This window comes from Meles meles, chromosome 12 (assembly GCF_922984935.1).
Source record: "Meles meles chromosome 12, mMelMel3.1 paternal haplotype, whole genome shotgun sequence".
In the NCBI taxonomy this organism is placed as follows: Eukaryota; Metazoa; Chordata; class Mammalia; order Carnivora; family Mustelidae; genus Meles; species Meles meles.
Genome location: NC_060077.1, coordinates 29,151,716 through 29,164,359, shown reverse-complemented (window position 1 = coordinate 29,164,359; position 12,644 = coordinate 29,151,716). Strand labels below are relative to the sequence as shown.

Below are 12,644 nucleotides of genomic sequence, written 5' to 3'. Positions count from 1 at the left end.
AGTGTCCCCTCTGCATCCCCCAGAGGCACTGTGATCCCATGTTTCAAATGTCATTAGACTGTGGAACTTTCTCAGAACATTTGTTCATCATTCTGTCATTGAGGTGATGGAGGATTCGGTCCCAAGGGAGAATTCCCCCATTGTATAGGGACAGACCCAATTGAGGAAGGTTGGCAGTGACTGAATTTAGTGCAGTTGGGGTGGGATGGGGAGGCATGAAGAGGACCTGTGCTAGAGACAGAGGCAAATTTCACAGGAGACATATGAGAGACAATGAGACAGAATTTTATATCAGTGTCTATCATACTGTGTCCTCAAAAAGAAATGGTAGTAATAATCAGGTGGATAATGTGACATGTCTGGGGACAATGATCAGCTTTCTTGTCCATCCAATCTTGATCTTATTCAGTGGGCTCCATAGCAATGGGTCATGTTGTAAGGTAGGTGTTTATTTATAAGATGGTTGTTTATTCATGGGCTAGTCACTTGGGATTTATTTATTTATTTATTTATTTTCAGCGTAACAGTATTCATTGTTTTTGCACCACACCCAGTGCTCCATGCAATACATGCCCTCCTTATTACCCACCACCTGGTTCCCCAACCTCCCATCCCCCATCCCTTCAAAACCCTCAGGTTGTTTTTCAGAGTCCATAGTCTCTCATGGATCATCTCCCCTTCCAATTTCCCTCAACTCCCTTCTCCTATCTCCCCATGTCCTCCATGTTTTTTGTTATGCTCCACAAATAAGTGAAACCATATGATACTTGACTCTCTCTGCTTGACTTATTTTGCTCAGCATAATCTCTTCCAGTCCCGTCCATGTTGCTACAAAAGTTGGGTATTCATCCATTCTGATGGAGGCATAATAATCCATAGTGTATATGGACCACATCTTCCTTATCCATCTGTCCGTTGAAGGGCATCTTGGTTCTTTCCACGGTTTGGTGACCGTGGCCATTGCTGCTATGAACATTGGGGTAGAGATGGCCCTTATTTTCACTACCTCCGTATCTTTGGGGTAAATACCCAGTAGTGCAATTGCAGGGTCATAGGGAAGCTCTATTTTTAATTTCTTAAGGAATCTCCACACTGTTCTCCAAACTGGCTGCACCAACTTGCATTCCCACCAACAGTGTAAGAGGGTTCCCCTTTCTCCACATCCTCTCCAACACATGTTGTTTCCTGTCTTGATAATTTTGGCCATTCTAACTGGTGTAAGGTGATATCTCAATGAGGTTTTAATTTGAATCTCCCTGATGGCTAGTGATGATGAGCATTTTTTCATGTGTCTGATAGCCATTTGTATGTCTTCATTGGAGAAGTGTCTGTTCATATCTTCCGCCCATTTTTTGATATGATTATCCGTTTTGCGTGTGTTGAGTTTGAGGAGTTCTTTATAGATCCTGGATATCAACCTTTGTCTGTACTGTCATATGCAAATATCTTCTCCCATTCCGTGGATTGCCTCTTTGTCTTATTGACTGTTTCCTTTGCTGTGCACAAGCTTTTGATCTTGATGAAGTCCCCAAAATTCATTTTCACTTTAGTTTCCTTTGCCTTTGGAGACATATCTTGAAAGAAGTTGCTGTGGCTGATATCGAAGAGGTTACTGCCTATGATCTCCTCTAGGATTCTGATGGATTCCTGTCTCACGTTGAGCTATTTTTATCCACTTTGAGTTTATCTTTGTGTACGGTGTAAGAGAATGGTCGAGTTTCATTCTTCTACATATAGCTGTCCAGTTTTCCCAGCACCATTTATTGAAGAGACTGTCTTTTTTCTACTGTATATTTTTTCCTGTTTTGTCGAAGATTAATTGACCATAGAGTTGAGGGTCCATATCTGGGCTCTCCACTCTGTTCCACTGGTCTATGTGTCTGTTTTTATGCCAGTACCACGCTGTCTTGGTGATCACAGCTTTGTAGTAAAGCTTGAAATCAGGTAACACGATGCCGCCAGTTTTGTTTTTGTTTTTCAACATTTCCTTAACAATTCGAGGCCTCTTCTGATTCCATACAAATTTTAGGATTATTTGCTCTAGCTCTTTGAAAAATACTGGTGGACTTTTGATCGGAATGGCATTAAAAGTATAGGTTGCTCTTGGCAGTATAGACATTTTAACAATGTTTATTCTTCCAATCCATGAGCATGGAACTGTCTTCCATCTTCTTCAATTTCTTTCATGAGTGTTCTGTAGTTCCTCAAGTACAGATCCTTTACCTCTTTGGTTAGGTTTATTCCCAGGTATCTTATGGTTCTTGGTGCTATAGTAAATGGAACTGATTCTCTAATTTCCCTTTCTGTATTTTCATTGTTAGTGTATAAGAAAGCCACTGACTTCTGTACATTGACTTTGTATCCTGCCACGTTACTGAATTGCTGTATGAGTTCTAGTAGTTTGGGGGTGGAGTCCTTGGGGTTTTCCATATAAAGAATCATGTCATCTGCGAAGAGAGAGAGTTTGACTTCTTCATTGTCAATTTGGATACCTTTTATTTCTCTTGGTTGTCTGATTGCCGTTGCTAGGACTTCTAATACTATGTTGAACAAGAGTGGTGAGAGTGGCATCCTTGTTGTGTTCCTGATCTCAATGGGAAGGCTGCAAGCTTTTTCCCATTGAGGATGATATTTGCTGTGGGTCTTTCATAGATAGATTTTAGGAAGTTCAGGAATGTTCCCTCTATCCCAGTACTCTGAAGTGTTTTAATCAGGAACGGATGCTGAGTTTTGTCAAATGCTTTTTCTGCTTCAATTGAGAGGACCATGTGGTTCTTCTCTTGGGTCTCTTGTAGACAACATATGGATGGATCCTGTCGTTTTATCCAATCTGCAACCCTGTGTCATTTTATGGGCGCATTTAGGCCATTTACATTGAGAGTGATTATTGATAGATACGTTTTGATTGACATCTTGTTACCTTTGAAGTCTTTCTGTCTGTAGATTGTCTCTATATTTCTTTTCAATGATATTCTTAGGATTTTTTTCTCTTTTATAGGACCCCCCTTAATATTTCCTGCAGTGTCGGCTTGGTGGTTTCATAGTCTCTTAAGCCTTGCCGGTCTTGGAGACTCTTTATCTCTCCATCCATTTTGAATGTCAGTCTTGCTGAATAAAGTATTCTTGGCTGCATGTTATTCTCATTTAGTACTCTGAATATATTTTGCCAGCCCTTCCTGGCTTGCCAGGTCTCTGTGGACAGGTCTGACATTATTCTATTCTATGGGCTTTCCTCTGTATATAAGGAGCTTCTTTGTCCTAGCTGCTTTTAAGAGGGTCTGTCTAGAATTGTAATTCTTCATTCTAACTATCAGGTGTCGCAGGGACTTTCAGAATCTAAAATCTTGGGGTGGGGGCCGTTCTGCCTCTACATGAACGTCGTTTACATTCATGAGATTGGGAAAATTTTCATAGACAACTTGTTCCACTATATCTTCAAGACTTCTTTCTTTTTCCTCCCCTTCAGGGATTCCAATAATTCTGATGTTGGAACATTTCATGGCATCATTTATTTCCCTGATTCTGTTTTCATGGCTTCTAAGCTGTTTTTTCCAGGCTTCCTCCTGATCCTTTCTCTCTATCTGTTTGTCCTCAGATCACTAATTCTATCTTCTGTCTCAGTTACCCTAGCTTTTAGAAAATTTAGATTAGATTGGAATTCACTGAGAGCATTGTGAACATCATCCCTGGTGGCTTACAGTTCTGCCCTAATCAATTCCGTCTGGTCATCCATGGCTTTCTCCAACCTAGCTATTGCCTGGATAATTGTTAGCCTGTATTCCTTTTCCGACATATTATCTGTGTCGATAGCCATTAACTCTGTTGCAGAAGGTCCATCTTCTGTATTTTTCTTCTGTTGGGTATTCCTCCTTCTAGTCATTTTGGTAAAAGATGAACTAACGGATCCAGCTGGATGTATCGACTGTGGTGCAGTAAAGGTGCACCCTGCAATGCTTCTGAGCAACCAGGATTCCCCACCCAAATGAGAGAAAAAAGAAAAGAAAAAGAAATAGAGAAAAAAAAAGAAAAAAGAAAAGAGAGGGAGTGAGACAGGAAAAGAAGGGAAGATAAAAGAGAAGGCTCAGCCCAAATGGGCCCCAAGGTAAGATTTATGAAATATACAAACAAAAACAGACAAACAAAAAGACTGATAAAAGTAGATGACAAGAGAAAAAAAATATATATGAAAGTAAAAAAAGGAAGAACCTTGTCAAAAAGAACCCCACGTATAAGATTTATATACTATCGGGACAAACACAAATACACAGAAACACTGCCAGAAGGAAAAGTTGGGAGAGTGGTTATAAATTCTCAGTGTGGGCGAGGAAGGTTATTTTGATTCTTTCTGGATGTATCTTGATGTTTTTGTTATGGGACTCAACTTTCCTAAGATACAGGGGGATTAAAAATTGGTTTGCCTAAAGGCAAGGGAAGCAAGGGCAAAAATGAACTGTTGGGATTTCATCAAGATCAAAAGCTTTTGCACAGCAAAGGAAACAGTTAACAAAACCAAAAGACAACTGACAGAATGGGAGAAGATATTTGCAAACGACATATCAGATAAAGGGCTAGTATCCAAAATCTATAAGGAACTTAGCAAACTCAACACCCAAAGAACAAACAATCCAATCAAGAAATGGGCAGAGGACATGAACAGACATTTCTGCAAAGAAGACATCCAGATGGCCAACAGACACATGAAAAAGTGCTCCACGTCACTCGCCATCAGGGAAATACAAATCAAAACCACAATGAGATATCACCTCACACCAGTCAGAATGGCTAAAATGAACAAGTCAGGAAATGACAGATGCTGGAGAGGATGTGGAGAAAGGGGAACCCTCCTCCACTGTTGGTGGGAATGCAAGCTGGTGCAACCACTCTGGAAAACAGCATGGAGGTTCCTCAAAATGTTGAAAATAGAACTACCCTATGACCCAGCAATTGCACTACTGGGTATTTACCCTAAAGATACAAACATAGTGATCCGAAGGGGCACGTGTACCCGAATGTTTATAGCAGCAATGTCTACAATAGCCAGACTATGGAAAGAACCTAGATGTCCATCAACAGATGAATGGATCAAGAAGATGTGGTATATATACACAATGGAATACTATGCAGCCATCAAAAGAAATGAAATCTTGCCATTTGCGACGATGTGGATGGAACTAGAGCGTATCATGCTTAGTGAAATAAGTCAATCGGAGAAAGACAACTATCATATGATCTCCCTGATATGAGGACATGGAGAAGCAACATGGGGGGGTAGGAGATAGGAGAAGAATAAATGAAACAAGATGGGATTGGGAGGGAGACAAACCATAAATGACTCTTAATCTCACAAAACAAACTGGGGGTTGCTGCGGGGAGGTGGGATTGGGGGAGGGGGAGCGGGCTATGGACATTGGGGAGGGGAAGCGAACCATAAGAGACTATGGACTCTGAAAAACAACCTGAGGGTTTTGAAGGGTCAGGGGTGGGAGGTTGGGGCAACCTGAGGGTTTTGAAGGGTCAGGGGTGGGAGGTTGGGGGAACAGGTGGTGGGTAATGGAGAGGGCACGTTTTGCATGGAGCACTGGGTGTTGTGCAAAAAGAATGAATACTGTTACGCTGAAAAAATAAATAAAATGAGAAAAAAAAAAAAAAAAAAAAAAAAATTGGTTTGCCTATAGGGGTAGCATTGATTGGGGAAAGGGGATTACCTTGCAGTTTAACTCTATATGTATATTAGAAAATAAAAATAAAAAAAGAATAAGCTAGACTAAACTAAGTTAAAATTAAAAAAAATTTAAAAAATAGAAAAGCAAAAGAAAAACACGGGTGTATGTATAGAGAAGTTCAGGTTGGAAGATTATTAAGGAATTTGATGTACTGGACATCTCAGTGTGATGGTAAATAGGTTAAAAAATGATCTGTATGTCTAAAAAAAAAGGAACCAGAATATTGGTAAAGAGTTAAAAATAGAAGTTGTGTTTATGAAGTAGTGGTGGTTGTTCTCTTGTAGTCTTTTTTTTTCTTCCTTCCTGGTTGGTTTTCTGAGGGAGGGGTGTGCCACGTGGGTTTTCAGACAATGATGTTCCCTGAGTTAGGTCCTCCAGCCCCCCTCAAGGGGGTGGGCTCTGAGGAAACCGTTTTTTTTCAGGCTTTTGTTCTCTGGAGGTTTTTATGTTCTTTAATCTGTTTTCTCTTGCCTTGACAGCTTTTGATGGTTTTTGGAGGTTTAGAGGAGAGCAAACTGCACGCCGACCTCCCTCTCAGAGAGAAGCCTCAGAATGCTCTGCAGAGCTGCTGGCAGAGTAGGTTCTGAGTCACAGTCCCTGGGGATGCAGGATCTCCTCTTTGTACCCAAAACCACCGCAGTGGCAGCTGTCTGGGAAGCTCCAGACTGCCAGAGCTGTTCCAAGCAGCAATCGCACACTGAGATTTTCCCACTGTCCTGGGCTGGGAATGCCTGGTTTTTCCGGGTGCCAGAGCTCCCAGCTAGCACCTGTGAGCACCTCTCCCAGGGGAGGGTGTGGGATGCGCGTGTTTCAGGAATGCCATCTGGCAAGGCTCCCAACCCCTCACGGGAGCTGGACCCCATGCGTCCTTGGGCACGCTGGCAGCTCAGGCGTGCTGGTGGCTCAGGGACCAAGACCTGATTTCTCCGCTGCACTCTCTTCTGGCTCAGCGCCAGGAGAGGCTGTCCTGGGTCTGGGAACTTAAGCCCCTGTCCCTAACTGCCCCAATTCCCACAATTTCCCCCCGCAATCCTTTGCTCCTTTTTTTTTTTTTTTTTTGAGTGCTTTCAACCAGACTCCAAGCTAATGCTTGTCCCCAGACGCAGGGCACTCTCGTATTGGGGTATTACTTTCCAATCGGTCACCTCTGGTGGCTCCCTCCCCCTTTTGTTTATCTTCTGATATCAGTCCGATGTTCCCACTCTGCTTTACCTGCCCACTGGTGTCTTCTGCTCCTGTAGAGATCCAGACGTGTATAATTCTGATCTCAGGCTGATTTCATGGATGATCAGAGTTCTTTGGTAGGTAATCAGCTCACTTTAGGGTACAGGTTGAAACAGTGCCTCCTCCTACTTCCCTGCCATCTTGACTCCCCCCACCGAATTTTTGGATTTAAATTTTATTACAACTCACATCTCCTACTAGAGTTTGGCGTGGAAGGATTTTGAACTCCCCTGCCTGTGGTTTGGTGAATTGGGAATCAGCTATTCAGACTTGGATATAATTGCACATGATACAGCTCACAGAGCATCTGAAAACTTTTCCTTGTGTACCCACAGAGGCAGATAGGAGACTCCAACACCAAGATTAACTCACTGAGACACCACTGCATTTGCCTAATAATTAAACTCATCAATATTTTGTATCATTTATTTTGAAAACAAGTGTTTCTCACACCAGTATAAGCTTCCTTAATTCGCAGCAGGTAATGTGATTGCCCAGAGGGGCATGTTTCCCAGGAAAACAGAGGCAAGTGTGAGGAAGGGAGTATGACTGCCCTGCTATGGTTGTGGAGAGTGTGTCCTGGGTCCCTCTGACTCCTCCTGACAGGGACTCAAAGTACGGGCACTGTTGGGGTTGTTTCGTAATGACTGTCATAGGGTAGTTGTGTGTCTATAACACAACTGGAGTAAACAGGAGTATGTGGACCCAGGAGATCCCCTAGGATACCTGAGACTGTGATGACAGTCATGAATTCAGCACAGTCCAATTCAGCAGGTCTGATAATGGACCCATCTTCCAGAGTGAAGGTTTGGTCATGGGGAGCATCATTAGTAGATCAGGTATTTGCTGAGAGAAGAGGAGTATGGAGTGGGCAATGAAGAAGGTAATTCTAGACACCACAGTGACCACAGGGTAGTGGTAGAAATGAATAGGTTAAATATAAAAGTAATAAAGTTTTACATATAAAAGTAATAAAGGTTTCTTCCTCATGTTGACATGAATAGGTTTGGTTATATTTTAATCATATGTTTCTGTTCTACTCTCCTGTTTCATCCCTTTATCATATAACATCACAGATGCTAACAATAGTTAGCTTTACATCTCATTATTGAAGTTATAGATTATCAAATCAGCTGGGACAAACATAAAGATCACTAGCAGACAATGATATACTTTTATCCTCTTGTGGGAAAGGGATGAGCATGATTATAACTGTTCACGGGGTATTTTATCATGTTAGGTGGAGACATGGCTGCCAACATTCTCTTTATTTGGAGACTGTGGTTTGTGGGGGTCTGGGTGGATTTTCTGTGGATGAGGGAGCATCTGCGGTGTCTTAAGTGTCACTGTTGACAGGCTGAGCTGTATTTCACAGAATTGTTGTCTGTCCGTGTATCTGGATGTGTGTAAGGAGAGATTCTTGCCCGGATTTGGAGGGTAGAAGTGAGTAAGGATCCATTCTGTGTCTCACTCCTGTGGTGGTTTAGTTTCTTGTGGCCACTTTGTAGGCAGCAGCAACTGCCCCATTATCCCCATTTACCATCAAGAAGGATGTGACTGTCCAACTATCTGTCAGAACTCAGAACACCTAGTATGTCTGGATATTTTTTCAGTGTGTAAAAATACAAGGAACAATCTGATATATCTGGAGATTAGACAAGTACGTTGGTGATTTGGGTGAGAAATCCCAGCTCTCTGGGTACACAGTGGCTTTCTTAGGTCCCTGAGGACCCTGTCAGGGATGTTCGCCCTCCACCATTGTTTCCTGGAAGCAGACGCTGAGGAGGAGAAGTGCATGTGCAGGAAATATGGAAGTATCTGGGGGAGGTCAGATTGGGCAGAAGGAGAAGAGACCCACAGTAAGATATCAGGTGAGGTCTCCCTCCTGTACGGAGCTCTAAATCTGGGACTTTTCAGGACATCTGAACCTGGGTAAGCTCGTGGGATCTTGGACTAAGGCCATCATTCATTTGAACCTCTCTGAAAAGAAGCAGAAATCTGGGGAGGCAGATTGGTGAAGGACAGCACTTCCTGTGATGAGCTCCCTTGTAGGAGTTTAGGGCCTCCCACAGGGGTGGGTGGGTGAGTGATCTCAGAAGAGGGGATGTAGGTGACCTCATAGTGTCCACTGTCCTTGTGTGCTCCACTCAGAATCTCAGCTGCCATGGACCAGGTTTTCAGGAGCTCAGCTGAGCTGGGAATTTCTGGGGTCAAATCCTGGGCAATTGCATAAAAATATAGCCCAGTGACCAGGATATGGAAATGAAAGTCTCTGTCTTTCCATCTATCCAGACCCTTTGTCCCTGAGTCATACCCACACAGACAAGCAGGGCAGCCTAGTCCTGTTAGGTCTCAATTCATTCATGAACATCCCTGTACAGAGCCTGCCTGGAGGGTAGAGGAGAGGGAACCCTGGAGATCATATGTGTGGGTACTATAGTCTCATCTGCTCACTGCTCTGCTTACAGGCCTCCTGGGGCTGGAGGAGAGTGTGACACAGAAAGGGAAGGGGTTTGTTTCTCACTTCCCTGTCTATGTCCTTATGAGCATCAACACTGCTGTCCCACACCTGATTGTAAGAGTCAGGCTTGTCCTAGGTCTAGACCGTACTCATGATGTGTTCCCCAAACACACATTATATTTCAGATAATGTTCAGTTACCCAACATACAGTACATTATTAGTTTTTGATGTAATATTTAAGGATTTATTGTTTGTAACACCTAGTGCTCATTGCAACACATACCCTCCTTAATACCCATCACCTTCTTACCTCCTCCCCCACCCCCATCCCTTCTTTAACTCTCAGTTTGATTCCTGGAGTCAAGAGTCTCTCATGGTTTGTCTCGCTCTCTGATTTCTCTCCGTTCAGTTTTTCCTCCATTGCCCTATGGTTTTCAGTGCTGTTCCCTATGTTCTACATATGAGTGAATCCATATTGTAATAGTCTTTTTCTGCTTGACGTATTTACTTTAACTTCTAGTTCCACTCGTGTTGATGGAAATGTAGGTATTCAGCCTTTCTGATGTCACAGTAATAATCCATTGTATATATGAAACCCATCGTCTTTATCCATTTATCTGTTAAAGGAAATATTGGCCTTTTCCACAGTTTGCTATTGGGAACATTGCTGCTATGGCTTGCACCCATTCCCTGAGCACTCAGAATAATCAAGACACTGTCCTTATTGAACAGGTAACTCTGGCAATGCTCAGGTCAGAAAGAGACCTGTGTAGAACCCAGTTATGCCCTTTGGTGGCTTGGGGAGGATAAAGGATCTCAAAGAACAGGACAAAGCTGAGGGATCTGGAATTCAACGCAGTTCAGGGCCAGTATGGAGTTTTCTCCTCAGATAATCATTCTGCGCACAGAGAGATGTATCAGTTGTGGTAAAAGGCAATTTCCACGTAATAAGTCAGGGTTTCTTGGCCACTGGTGGACACAGAGAGTGGTCTTCAAGAGGAAGCTACTGGGGTGGGGATAGGGTTGACACAGATGTCTCCTTCTGTGTATCTTTGATCTCCTTAATACTCCTGGGGGTGAGGCCCTCAAGGCAGTGGCAATTATTCCTTCCCTCCCCCATGACCCACCTAAAGTCACAGGGAGACCAGGGTCTACTTGTGTCTCTGGACCTGTCTCTATGTCTTGTTCCACGTGGGTTATCTGTCACTGATTTCCCTGACACTCCACAGATTGGCTGAGCTGAGGAGGAACATGAGGGAGGAGTGTACCTGACAGGGAAGGGAGGCTGGGAGAGAAATGCAGGTCCCTGGTTCCTGGAGTAGAAGAGAGAAGAGCAGAAGCTGGCTGGTGCAAGACAGCAGAAATCCCCTGCACCAGGTGAGGAAGGCTGCTCAGACTGAGAGTGGATGTGGGCCAACCTCAGCAAGAATGTTCCAGGTCCTGAAGGAGACAACTTCTTAACTCTTAGTTCTGCCCGGTGAGAGATATTTTTTATGATCATTTAAGCTGAAAAAAATCCCTGGAAATATTATTTCTGTCACAAAGAGTCTCACCAAAGTTTGTCATTCTAGTTCATCAAGTCAAGGAGTAATTTTTAGACAAAAGATTCCAATTACACTTGCCATAATTTGTGTGGGGAAAATAATTTTCTGACCTGTCTCTCCTTCCCAGGTAGGTGTCTCTCTGACACAAGCCAGGAAAGGAAAGGGGAGGCTTCTGCTGTTCCTTCTTAATAAATTCCTTATCACTTTTTTTGACCTCAAAGAATTGTTCTACAAATTAGTTTTAAAACCACAAGTCAAAGAGTCAGGAAGATAATTCCATTTATATAAAAAATCCGTTCATGTGTTGGAGATGTTCTTTCCCTTCAGAGCTACAGGTGAGGCTCTAATGCAGCTGTGGCCAAAACACAGGGTCACACAGGGGTGGGAGTGAGTCCATGTGGGTCTGGTGTCTGCTAAGGGTCAGACGTGCTTGGTGCAGGTGTCTTGGGGCAGTGGGAGGACACTGGTTCCAGCAGAAAGTCCCCAGGTGGGCCCAAAGTTTGTGTCTGCACTTCCTCCACAATTTCTATAAAACTTAAGGAGGGATGGGCATGGAGCAACAGGGGCATTTTCCCTTCTTCAGCAACCCAGAGTCAGCCCTTCATGATGTGGGGACTCTTACCCAGGAACCAGAGGAGGCACAGAGACCCTGGAGCCCACCCAGGCTGCCCATAGCCACGGAGAAGATGAATTTCTGCAGAAATGAGCTGAGACAGTTGTCTTCCTCCAGAGTGAGTCGTGATTATATTTGGAGCCCATGTGATGTACAATGATATCCTTAATCTGTATTATCTACTGTATTATCTGACTATGCCCCCATCATCAGAGGAGCCTCCCAACTCTGTCATTGCTCAGTAGGGTAAACTCAGATGTGAGGACAGAGAACCTGTGGGAGTCTCCCCTCCTTCAGGGCCCAGGCCAGGATCAGGGAGGACACCTTCTCTTAGGTCTTGACCAGCTGCTGCACAGAGGGCAGGGCACGGGAGAGTGAGAACCAGGCTGTGGAGGACAGTTTGTGTCCCATCCCCCATGCTTCTGTGTCACCTGAGACACTGCCAGGTACTCCCACTGCCACAGTCAGTGTCACAGCAATGGTCATCTAGTCTTGGCCCTCAGTCTGGTCTTCCTCGGTGGGGTCTTGTCTCTGTGTTGCATCCTCAGAATTGGGTTTCGATGGTCACTCATCCATATATATACCAGCTGGGGGACCAGGCTTGACTTCTGCTGCTGCCAAGAGGCATGTTCACACCTGAGCTCATCCCTAAGGCAGGGATCTTAAGCCCAATCAGGGGCACTGACACAGAGGGAGTCAGCATCAGGTCAAGGGAGGCATGGAGCCTGTAAGAGAGGAGAGGAGATAGTTCTGGGGAAGAAATGAGGCTGAGTCAGGAATGAAAGACCCAGCCCTGAGGGGAGGGAGCAATGTGGACACAGGTGAGGGCAGAGCCCAACACCATGGACCCTGGGTGGGAAGGAGGACAGAAAGCTGTGCCTCACCCTGTGCCTGTCGGTGGGCATCTCATCTGTTTTAGGAAGAGCAGGGGAGCAGGGGTGAAAGTACGCAGACGTGTCTGGAAGATCAACACCATTGGTGGGGTTGCAAGCTGTTCCACCTGCAGATCCCTGGGCCCCACCTGGAACTGTGCAGATGCTAATGCATCTTGGGGAGCACCCTCCACCTCAGGGGACTG

The 12,644-nt window shown here is 44.2% G+C and overlaps 1 protein-coding gene, 1 long non-coding RNA gene, 1 pseudogene and 3 gene segments (V, D, J or C); 1 reads left to right on the top strand and 5 right to left on the bottom strand.

Annotated features, from left to right (window-relative positions):
- The window catches only part of LOC123954077 (immunoglobulin lambda-1 light chain-like), a 1,184,917-nt gene that overhangs the window by 167,984 nt on the left and 1,004,289 nt on the right, over positions 1-12,644 (bottom strand). The window lies entirely within an intron of this gene.
- Positions 1-12,644, bottom strand: part of LOC123954073 — a 721,845-nt gene that overhangs the window by 155,643 nt on the left and 553,558 nt on the right.
- The window catches only part of LOC123954078, a 652,309-nt gene that overhangs the window by 171,999 nt on the left and 467,666 nt on the right, over positions 1-12,644 (bottom strand).
- The window catches only part of LOC123954074, a 610,667-nt gene that overhangs the window by 160,842 nt on the left and 437,181 nt on the right, over positions 1-12,644 (bottom strand).
- LOC123954079 overlaps positions 1-12,644 on the bottom strand; it is a 220,246-nt pseudogene that overhangs the window by 175,964 nt on the left and 31,638 nt on the right.
- LOC123954085 overlaps positions 1-12,644 on the top strand; it is a 197,586-nt gene that overhangs the window by 170,126 nt on the left and 14,816 nt on the right. The window lies entirely within an intron of this gene.